Source organism: Juglans microcarpa x Juglans regia, chromosome 4D (genome assembly GCF_004785595.1).
Source record: "Juglans microcarpa x Juglans regia isolate MS1-56 chromosome 4D, Jm3101_v1.0, whole genome shotgun sequence".
In the NCBI taxonomy this organism is placed as follows: domain Eukaryota; kingdom Viridiplantae; phylum Streptophyta; class Magnoliopsida; order Fagales; family Juglandaceae; genus Juglans; species Juglans microcarpa x Juglans regia.
This window is the reverse complement of record NC_054600.1, coordinates 10466738-10477939: the sequence shown is the minus strand read 5'-3', so window position 1 is coordinate 10477939 and position 11202 is coordinate 10466738.

Genomic DNA, 11202 nt, shown 5'->3' with positions numbered 1-11202 from the left:
ATTAAGAAAGGGGAAAAAATCTCCTACAGTTACCTTGCCAATTCTCATCGGACTCATATAGTGGGAATTCTTTTTAATCTTAAACTCGCCTTGATGTCAAGGCCAGGGTCACCCCGATGACTTGTGTTTGGCTCCGAAGTCTGAGGTGGTTCCTTGTTACTTGGCATCCCTAGTAACGTTTCCCTTTCCGCCATTGCTGGCATGTCTTCTGATAACTATGCTTATATTTGATGGCGTCTTTTCATTTGTGTTAGCATTGAAGGCGTCAGGTGGCTCTTCGCCTTCACATCACTTTGTGGTACCTATTTTCTGGGATTCGAAGCGTCTCGTACCCCTTCCTTCTGCCATAGGGCGTGGGAGATTAACTACTACCTTCTTCCTTTATAAGTGTGATTGGATCATGGTCTTGTCTCCTTTCTCCACACCGTAATCTTCTCTCCTTTATTTTCTTCTAACTCCCCATCCTTTTCTCTTATACTCATTTCTTCTTTATCTATTACTTTCGTCCTTTTCGCCAATGGCCCCTGAGAAATCTGCCCAACCTACGGCTTCTAGTGGGGGAGACGCGCCAGAAGTTGGCGAAGCCAGACCGTCTTTCTTGGGTAGCACTTGGCGTTCAAGTGTCCAAGTTGCGATGCTGGCATCTTTGGCCCTTACCTATCAGGTCCCAAAACAGTGATCTTCGAGGTCCCTGGTCCGCACGAGGGTGCCGTCGACACTAAGGATCACTCTTCCAGAGTTGCTCTCTTTCCTTCTATGTTTACATGAGGCTTGAGGTTGCCTTTCCCTCATCCTGTTCGTCATTTGTTGGATCGCCTCTGTCTGACCCCATCCTAGCTTCACTTGAATGCTTTAAGGTTTTTGATTTGTTGTATCATCATCTGGCGGCGAGCCTTGCTGAAGTCGGACCGGGAGCAGGCTGACCTCACCAGTCGTGAGTTCTTCCTCACTCACAATGTTTTGCGGCAGAAGGGAAACATTTGCAGCTTCAGGGTGACGCATGCCCTTGTTAATCTGGAGCTGTGATATCGCAAGGTGAAAGACTGGTCTAAAGTTCTTTTTCGTGTTCGACAGCGGATGGGAATTCCTGATTGGTCAGGTGAATCGCCAGGAGTTCCCAATTTGAACTAATTGGGGTAGGGTTTCGATGATAAGGCAGTGCGTCTAACAGCTACCTTTGCCAAGTTGAGGCGCATCGCCATTGTAAGGGAGTGGGTGAAGAAAAAATTCAACAACATCTTCTTGGAAGCCCTTCTTTCAGAGGACAGCCTAAGGGTTTCTTTGCCTTCCCTCGGTCATGTTCCTCTTGACGATAATGTGTCTCTTGCCTGACCTTGGACCACCCTTGCTCAAAAGTGATCCTTGCATCCTTCCCCGGTGGGCAAGGGGAAGAAACATTGCTTGGAGGGGGCTGGGGTCGACAATAGGCCTCTATCCAAAGTTTCAATTCCTGAAGGGCGGGCATTGGCTACTCCTGATGCCCATCATCCCGTCGTTTTGGTGGCCTAGGTGGAAACATCCCGTCGTGTTGTTGGCTTGGAGGTACTGAAGGAATCTTCTTCTTTGGAACCCTTAGAACATCGGCAAGAGACCCCTCAGCTAAGGTCCCTGTTGTGCCACCCACACCAAAAGATGTTTGTGGCATGCCCCCGAAAGCTGGTGACCTTACTACCCTACTCCAGGAAACTTTGGTAGTCAGGGTGCCCCAACAGGCTGATGCGGGGTAGCGTCCCCCGGGAGTAGATACGATTGTATCCTCCACTTCTTCTACCCATTCTGCTGCCAGCAGTCACTCTTTTGAAGGCAAGGTCGAGGCATGCTCGGAGGGCCCTGGCTCTAAGGTTGAGGCAACACCTTCTGTGGTGTCTTCGCCCACTGCCCTGGGACGCGATGATCCAACTCTTATGGCAGGTGGAGAGGAGCCCGAGTCACTTGGAGACTTGGACTCTGTTATTAAGAGGGCGGTTGTCGCTACTTCTAGTAATTGTGTCGCGGGGATGGAGTGCCAAGCAGATGGTGGGCTCCTTCTAAATGTTGTAGTCGGCGAGGGTTTGACGTATTTATGTGAAGACCCGCTTGTCCAAGCGGGGATGGTAGCTGAAGAGGCAGTCCCGATGCACATAGAAAGCGTCGAGGGTCAACATCCAATCATTGCAACTGGGGAGGTTGCTGATGGAGCCTGTCAAATCGAGGCGACCACACAAGCGCTCAATGAAGAGGGTTTGGTGGAGATCATCCTCCCTTTGGCCCGCGAGGAAGACATCGGCCAGGTCGTCAAGTGCTTATCCGACTTCTTCTATGAGGTTTTGCAACTTTTTCCGTCTTTTTCCTTTCTTTTGTTGTTTTCTAGATTCCTTTTATTGACCATTCCATGTTGGCTTCTTTTGTTGTCAGAATTCCTCTCATTTGGCAGCCTTCATCGTGGACGGCTAAGAGGACGTTGAGTAGGAAAACTAGGCTCTTCGTGCAATGACTCGAATTGCTCTACGGTACACTCGCTGCAAGAGGGATGAGAGGGAACGACAGGAGCAAAAGCTGAGTAGGGTACAACTTGCCCTAGAAGAGGGTAGCAAGAAAGCTAAGAAGTTTAGTTGCTATCGAAAGGAACCAAAGGAGAAGGGAAGGGAAAATTCCCAACGGATGGGGGGCTTGGAGTGACTTGTCGCAGATCTTCGGAGCGACTTGTCCTAAGTGCAGGACGTCGCCCCGCCTGGACAGCCAGCTAAAGTTAGTTGTGAGTGTTCACAATACCGCGTGGGCACATGGGTGTGCTAAGGGCCTTAGGTCATTGCGGGACCACATTCTGGAGAGTTCACAACTATTTTTGCAAACCTTTGAGAAATATTTGCAGGACCTTGACCTTTCCCAGGTTGTCATTGACAGAGAAGCTTTTGAACTTGGCTGCATGCTAGGGATGGACGTGATCCCTGATGCTTTTACGGGTCCTGCCTTCTATTCCAGAACACGGCGACCTTGAGCCTGACGTCCCTGAGGTCGACGCTCGATGCTGAGGTCTCTGAGCATGGCGCCTGATGTTCCTACACCCTAGCTTCTTTGCACCGTTGCTGTTATTTCATTTTGCTCTTCTTTCTCTTTCTTTTTGTAAATGTATATACATATGCGTTGTCGCCATGCGGCTCGTGTGTAACTCTTGATCATTAATGAAACTGTCTTATACTTTTCTATGCCAAGCTGCTTGTCTTTGTGTATTCTTCTCCGATGTTTCCTTCTTCTTTCTATTTTTTCTTTTATGGCCGGCCTGGGGGGTTTGTTGTAGGAAATTATGAGTTTTGCATTATGCGAGGGGATTGTCGTCATCTAGAGCTTTACGGTCTACCCTGCCAGCACATTCTTGATGGCCCCGCTGGCCGACAGCTCTCTGCTTATACTGTCTTCGTTTGCCCTTATTAGGCAATTGTCCTCTTGGGGCCTTTAGCGATATTGTTCGATGAGACCAATGTCTCTCCACTTCTTCTTTAAGCCAATTTCCTCCTTTTTGTCGTCTATCTCTTGGATGCGCTTCACCTCGCCTAGTCCTTCAGTTATTCCATTTTGTGTTGTTGTACTTTATTACGGTATATAATTGAAAGAAGAGATAAGTGTCATTAGTGTATGTTGGCCATTGCCCGCTGTTGTTGGCTTGGAGGGAATGGAAATCCCCCCTTAAGAGTTAAGCCATGTTAGGGAGACTCTCATCGCCTCCTTGGGTTGAGAAGCCGAGAAGCATTTTTCTAACCAGCCTCTATGCCCCTCCGAATAGCACCGTGGTCATAGAGTTGAATATAACTAATTTGTGCTGCTCTTTGCTGCAATGTGGGCTGGGGTAGGTTATTCGGGCAGCCATGGGGCTGGTCCTGTACTCCTTCGTGGGGAGACAAGGTGGCCTCTGAATCAACCCATCTCCTTGGTCCGCAGAGAGGTAGGTTGTCCGGGCAGTATGAGACTGGATTCGCTCCCACCTGTTGGCATTACGTATTTAATTCCTGATTGAAAGTTAAGTATGTCATCATAACTTTATCCTTAGCTTTGTAGGAGTCAGACTTTGCAAACCTAAGCCCTCTGGCTTATGACACGATTTGCTTACTGCTTTTTACTGGGTTGTTGATGTCCGTGTTCCTTGGTGCAGTATTTGGGCGGTCGTAGGACCCGGCCCGCACTCCATCGGGGAGAGGTCAGGATGCCTTAGGCCAACCTGCCCCTTTAACCCCAAGGAGGTAATTTCTTTAGGAGGTCGTGGGGCCAATTCGTTCTTTATTGTAATGGGAGTCAGGGTAAGTAGTCGGTCGGTCGAAAAACAGGGCTCGCTCTCCTTGTTGGATTGTCTAAGCAGGCTCTGGTGCAACTCTTCCCTGCTAACTCTCATGGAGGTAATTTGTTCGAGCAGTTTGGAATTGAACCCACTCTTGCTCTTTGACATCATGTAGTCTGCCATTCAGCTAGCCTATTTGGCCTTGGACATGGTGCACCCATTGCTTCGACTTTTCACCATTGGAGACTTTGTTCACGTCAAGTAGTCAAAAGAGTAGGCCCGCACTCCATCAGGGAGAGGTCAGGATGCCTCAAGTCAAACTCGCCCCTTTGATTCATTGAGGAGATAACTTCTTCATACAGCCGTGGGGCCGATCTGCTCTTTAGCTACGACGAGAGCCAGGGTAAGTATTTGGGTAGCCAAAAGGTTGGACCCATTCTCCTCCGCGGGAGGGACTAGCGGCCTTTAGCGCAACTCGCCCCTGCTACCCCGCAGGGAGGTAATTTGTTTGAGTAGTTTGAAACTGAACCTGCTCCCGCTCGTTCACATTGTAAGGAAATGTAAAATTTGGGTTAGGCTGGCACTGAACCCACTCTTCGTTCACAACAAAGGTCGAGGTAGAGCAGCATTTGGCATGACTCACCCCTTTAAATCCCGCGGGGAGGTAATTTTTCAGGCAGCTTGCAACTGGACTCGCTCTTGCCTATTGACTTTTACGAGGAAGGTAAGTTTTGATTTTCGGGCAGCTGAGAACTAGCCCATGTCGTGGGAGGGATAAAATAGCTTTAGGCATTACATGCATCCCTTTGGTACCCCGGAGGGGAGGTAAGTTCAGACAGTGATATAGCTAGTCTGCTCTTCGTTGCGATAGGGGTTGGGGTAAGTTGTTAGGGCCGTCGGGGGAGGACCTGCTCTCCATCATTGGAGGGGTAGAATAGCCTTCGACCTAGCTTTCTCCTTGATCCAGCAGGAGGTATGCCGTTCAAACAGTTTGAAACTAGACCCGCTCCCCCCCGTTGACATTGCAGGGAAGGTAAGCATTGATTTGACAATTATTTTGTTGTTGCAAATTAAGTTAATTGGAGATCTTCTTGGTTGGTGTTCTACGATAACGCGAAAGTTCAAAGTATGTGTGGTGCACTATCCTGAAAAGTCATGTCTTTCATTAAACAACAAGAATTTACAGTATTTAAATAGCAAATTACAAAATAAGGGGAGATGGAGCCTTCAACTGGGAAGCTTTTGCCTATTCTACCTTTGTCTCTAGGACCATGTAACCCATGTTAGATACCAAAATAGGACCCAAGATATAGACCCAAACCATGACCTAGTTTCAAATATCGATCAACCCTGTGCATATATAAGCCCCCTCCATGCATTACGTATCATCTTTCAACTTAGGGTTAGGGTTGCCGCATTCAAAAACTTCTCTCTCTTACGCTCAAGAACTTCATAGGCTAGCCATAGCTTCCTCCCCAAAACCCAGCCATGTTAAAGTCCCACATACAGCAAATCTCCTCTATAACCTCCCTTTTTTTTTTCCTCCAAGATTTGAATTTCACGGAACCCAGAAGTCAACAACCGTCTCCCTCTCCATTGCTTCTCTGTAGCCTCCCTCATACCAAGCCAAAAGTTGAAGACTAGTTCGGCAACCATAGCACCAAACACGTCCCAGACCCCAGGTTTGAACAACCACGTGCACCACCCAACAAACCACATGGAGCAACCTCTCCGTTCCACATAAAATGTCCCTTGGACACCCTTAGAGAACCACCACAGATGCACTATATGTCGCCAACCACCAAGAGAGGAAGATAGATCTGCCCAAAGCCACCGCATGAAGGTCACCGCAACACCACAATGTTGTAAGACATGATCCACTGCGTCTCTGTTTTAGGAAATCAAAACATAGTAGGTCTTCTTACTTCTCAGCCCAGATCCACCCTTGCACCGCCCATCATGGTTGCACCACCGCTCAGCCATAGTACTCAGTCATAAGCCACCCACCATCCAACACCCAGTCTGGAAGCATGACTCCTCCATCTTGTCGAAAATTGCCCTTGCCCAGCCATCTTCATGTCTTGCCTCCATGCCCGGTGTTGCACCATCAAAGACTAGCTGCATCATGATTGAAGCCTCAGGTTGGAAGTAAGTGGCTTTGTAAGCCTCTTTCTCTACGCAATTCTCTCTCTCCCCTCCGTGCGGTAAAGCTCTCTCTCACCCTATCTTTCTCGTTACTCTCTCTCTCTCTCTCTCTCTCTCTCTCGCGTGCGCGCGCACACACATACAACACCTCTCACTCCCTCTCTTGCAAGCCGATTAGCATATGTTAGGTTTGGTAGATAAGTATTACATTCAGATAAGTATTATGTAATACTTATCTGAATGTATACATTCATACCCTTTTAGAGTTTTGTCAAAGTAAATGAGAATGAAATGAAATGTCTTTTCATTAGAAAATTTCCTTATATGCAATAAAGGATAATGAAATGTTTAGAAATGAAAAAAAGCGAAATCTATGCTAAAGGTATTAATGCTTCAAAGTATGTAATTAATGACCGTTATTTGGCAATCCCTTTTTATACATTCTTATGATAAATGTATGCATGATGAAATTTATGTTATAAGTAGTAGTTATTTTTTTATATTAAATTAAATGATTGATTATGTTTTATGCTCAATGTTATGAAATGATGATGAAAGGAATGAAAGAGAATGAAAGAAATTTTCAATGATTAAGCTATGTAACGGTCAATATATAACTAAAGAAATGATGGTACCAATGAAAGAGTAGATTGCAATGCTAGGTAGGTTATACTGATAGTGCACTCAGTCCTGCTCCAAGAATGAAAAAGGTTCTAAACCCATGGCCAGAGGTGGAGTCCGGGATACAAAGACTACTAACCCTAATACATGGGGGTATAACAATGTACTGGCTAATGAAATGTGATAATAGTTAAGTGATATTATAGAGTTGTTTAACTCTTTTAAAAATATGTAAAAGGTGAAAGAAATGTTTCTTCAAGAAAAAAGAAATATTTAAAAAAGAAGTCTCCTTGAATGTTTTTCAAAGACAAAAATGTTTTTATGTGAATAAAAAATATATAATTGAAAACATATTTAATATATGTTTACAATAAGAAATAATACTTATTAAATATCCGACTCATTTTATTTTTAATGTATGCTCCTCCCAGGAGCAAATGGAGAATAAAGTAGAAGGGAAACATGGCTCATGGAAAAGGTGACAAAAGTCTAGGTATGTTTTTATGTAATTTAAGAACTCATGTTTTGTAAAAAGACTTTGTAAATTAATTTTAATGAGCACAGTGGCAAACTGTCTTTTAATTTTAAATATATGCTTGATGTTAATATGAAACTTTTTATCCTAGGAGGAAAAGAAAATTTTTAAGAAAGTAATTTCTATCGTATTTTTCTAAAACTATCTTTAAAATCCCACAACAAGGACATGCTTACAAAGAGATAGAATATGGTGTAGGACCAAGAAATTTGGAATGAAGGTTGCATGAAAGAATGGAGGGTCTTCGAGTGTTTGAGTTGAATGGTGAAGCTCGGATTGAGGTGTTGAGGTGCTAGAGTGTTGGGCCATTTTATGAAGTTTTAAATTGAGCAAGCTATGAAGTATAGAAGGAATGTAATAGGCAGATAATACATGATAATTCGAAGGGCTAAGAGATGCATGCAAGAAGGAATAGTATCGTAGATGGAAGTTGGATTTCATTGTGTAGTTGGATTGAGTTGTGAAGTTTGAAGTGATTCTTTGGACATTAAAATAAAGCATGAGAACTCACTTTATGAATGAGAAATCATGAAGTGTGATATATGTAAATGCCAGTGTTACTCTTGTGACACCCACATGCTCTGCTTGGGATTTGAAGAAGTTTGAGGGGTCAGAACATGCAACACAAGGTCACATACTCCCGTTCATGATAATAAAAGATGTAGTATACCTAGTATGCATCTAACAGTATGGAGTATTCGCAGTAAAGAAATTTTTTTCTTTAAGCAATACACATTATACCAGAATACTAATCCCAAAACATTCTTACGTCTTATTTATATAAGCATACTAAAAAATAACATCATTAGTCCAACCAGTCTTCAAACTAAATAGACATTGTACTGGAGTTGGAACTTCTTAGTTATAGACAAAAAGAAATCTAGTCTATATGCCAAGTCGCTCATGCAGTTCGGTTATCAGTGCCAAAACCACATTAAAAATTTGAAGTATCATTCCCATTAATTCTTCGGGGCTTATCTATGATCTACTCAATGTCATCCAATTTGGAACACGGTACTCCATCGGCCTTGGCACAAATCCTACCATTCCGGAGAGAATGGTAGTTGGGATTACCATAGTGAAATTTACAAAATCTCAGTAAGTAAAACTCCTAAACTACCTATAGTATGAATAGGCATGCATGACAATAATATAACATGTATGCATCATGACATAAACTTGAACATGCTTGACATAACTTAACTTGAATGTGGCATCACTTGACATGAACGTGACATGATTGAAAATAACTTGACTTGACATGAATATGGCATGCTTACTCGTGTGAACTGAGAATAGGAGTACTCAGGCATCTCGCACGCCTTCACACCGAGTACCCTTTATATTACAACAAATGTACACCCTTCATTGCAGTACCGGGCAGCTCATGTGTCTTCATCCTACTACCTAGCAGGTCGTATCTCCCTGATTGTAATACAACTTTACTTGATAAATGTTTCATGCTTGAATAAGAAATATTTCGTGACAGATTCTTATGCACTTGGGGTCGTGATAAAAAAAAAAAAAAAAAAAAAAAACTCATGCATGACTTAGAGATATTTTATGACATACTAAATGTTTATGACATGACATTCATAACAGGTAACAGAAAATCATGTAACAGAAATGAAGACGTGGCATTCGTGGCATGTAACATATATCATGGCATACATGACTTGTGATAGTGACATGGCATTCGATAGTGACATGGCATTCACATAATAAATAAATGTGTAACAGATGACATAACATGTGTCTAACAAATAAACGTATAACAGATGACAATCATTCGTATAACAAATAAATGTGTAACATATAATATGGCATTTATGTAATAGATAAACATGTAACAGATAATTAATGACATGACATGGTATATAATAACAATTACAATAAGCATAAGCGACATGAATATAAATCACAATTGTCTTACCACCATACATATGTAAATATATTGAGAGTAAGTTAGAAACTAACTTATAGTGATTTAGTGTACGTAAAGCGAAGCATAAAAAGTTGTGAATTGAAATTAGATATTTTTAAGATTAGAATATCTCACTAATTTCTTATAAACATAAAATTTACTAACTTATGGCTAAAATTGCAAAGTTATCCATCTACTTGAACAAAGATTAAATAAAAATCTCGAGTTTTTTTAGTCGAGCTCAAAAAAAAAATTAAATAAAAATTCTCGAGCCCAAAATCGAGCTCGAGCTCGAATTTTTTTAGTCAAGTCGAGCTCGGAAAGCCAAAAACCAGCTCAGTTCGGCTCGATTACATCCCTACGTACAGTTTCTATCACTTTGAAGATCATGCAAAACTATTTTATAAACCCTATCATGCTTTTATTCACATCCGAACATATATATAAATCAATTAATCACTTCATCAAGTAAAGATCTACACATAATTTCATCAAAATAACACCAAATTTTCAAGGTTCATCAAGGTATACCAAGATTTTCCCTTTGCATCTTCAAACTCAATTTTCACCAATCAAAACTCTATAAAATTTCTCAACATATACTCACGTAAACTAGACTAAAAGGAAAAAAATATAAGAAGATTTGAGTAATAGAAAATACTCACAAAGAGCTAGAGTGAAGCAACCAAAAATCTGCTAGAAATTTTCTCTCAACTCTTTCTCAATTTTCTCTTGGAAAAGTATGGAGAAAGGCTAAGTGTGGGAAATAAAATGCAAGGGGTGTGGATTATGGAAGAGAGCTAACATGGGGGTGCTTGAATGACCATTGAATGGGAGGATGGCAGCTGATTTGTATAGCCTTTTTTTATTGCCATGAAACCACTATTTGAGGCTATCCATTAGGTGGCATGTCAGTCATTGGGTGGTCTTGGAAGGAGGAAGAATCTTGCTCAAGAATCTTGAGCTTGCTGGTGATTTCGGTGGGCCAAAATTGGGCCTAAGCGAGTGGTGTAAAACCCAGCCCATTGCCAGGCCCAGGCCTGTGGGAAACGTTTCTAGGATCCACATCGCACAAGTTCACGCCATTTTTGCCATTTTCATGCACATCTCTCCTTCCCTTTTATTTAGGTTTGATATGTTTCCTACTTATAGTCTATATATATGTTAAGCATTTTCTCAACCCTAGATTCATTTCCGCTGCCCTCTCTTCACGCAACCAGCCATCGCTTCTTCGTAAAACACCAAACCAAAGGGCTCGGTTTGTATCTAGTAAACCGCCACTCCCAAAACCAATCCACGTGTAGCAACTCCACCGAACTCAGTCTGCGTCGGTCCCTTAGGCACTTTGAGTTCACCACGTCAGCCATACGCCACCGCCCCTCTTAGTGTCCCGCCCGATTCTCAACTGTCAGTTAAAAAAAAAAAGACCACCACCACCCCTACTTTTACACCAAGAAAACAGAGTGTTCCTCCATCGTGGGCCATCAACCTGTCAACCCACACCGCCAGCCATCATCCCATCACCCTTAGTCCGCCGCACGCCACCTCAGTCTCTCGGTAAGCCACCATCACTCTTTCGCTGTATCATCCCTCCTTCGGCTGCTCTTCCTCCGTCTCTTCTCTCACTTTAGCTCCCTCTCCCTCATTTCCAGCACACACACACACTCTCTCTCTCTCTCTCTCCCTGTGCGACGCCATCCGAAAGTCACCACCACCTCAGTTCAACAT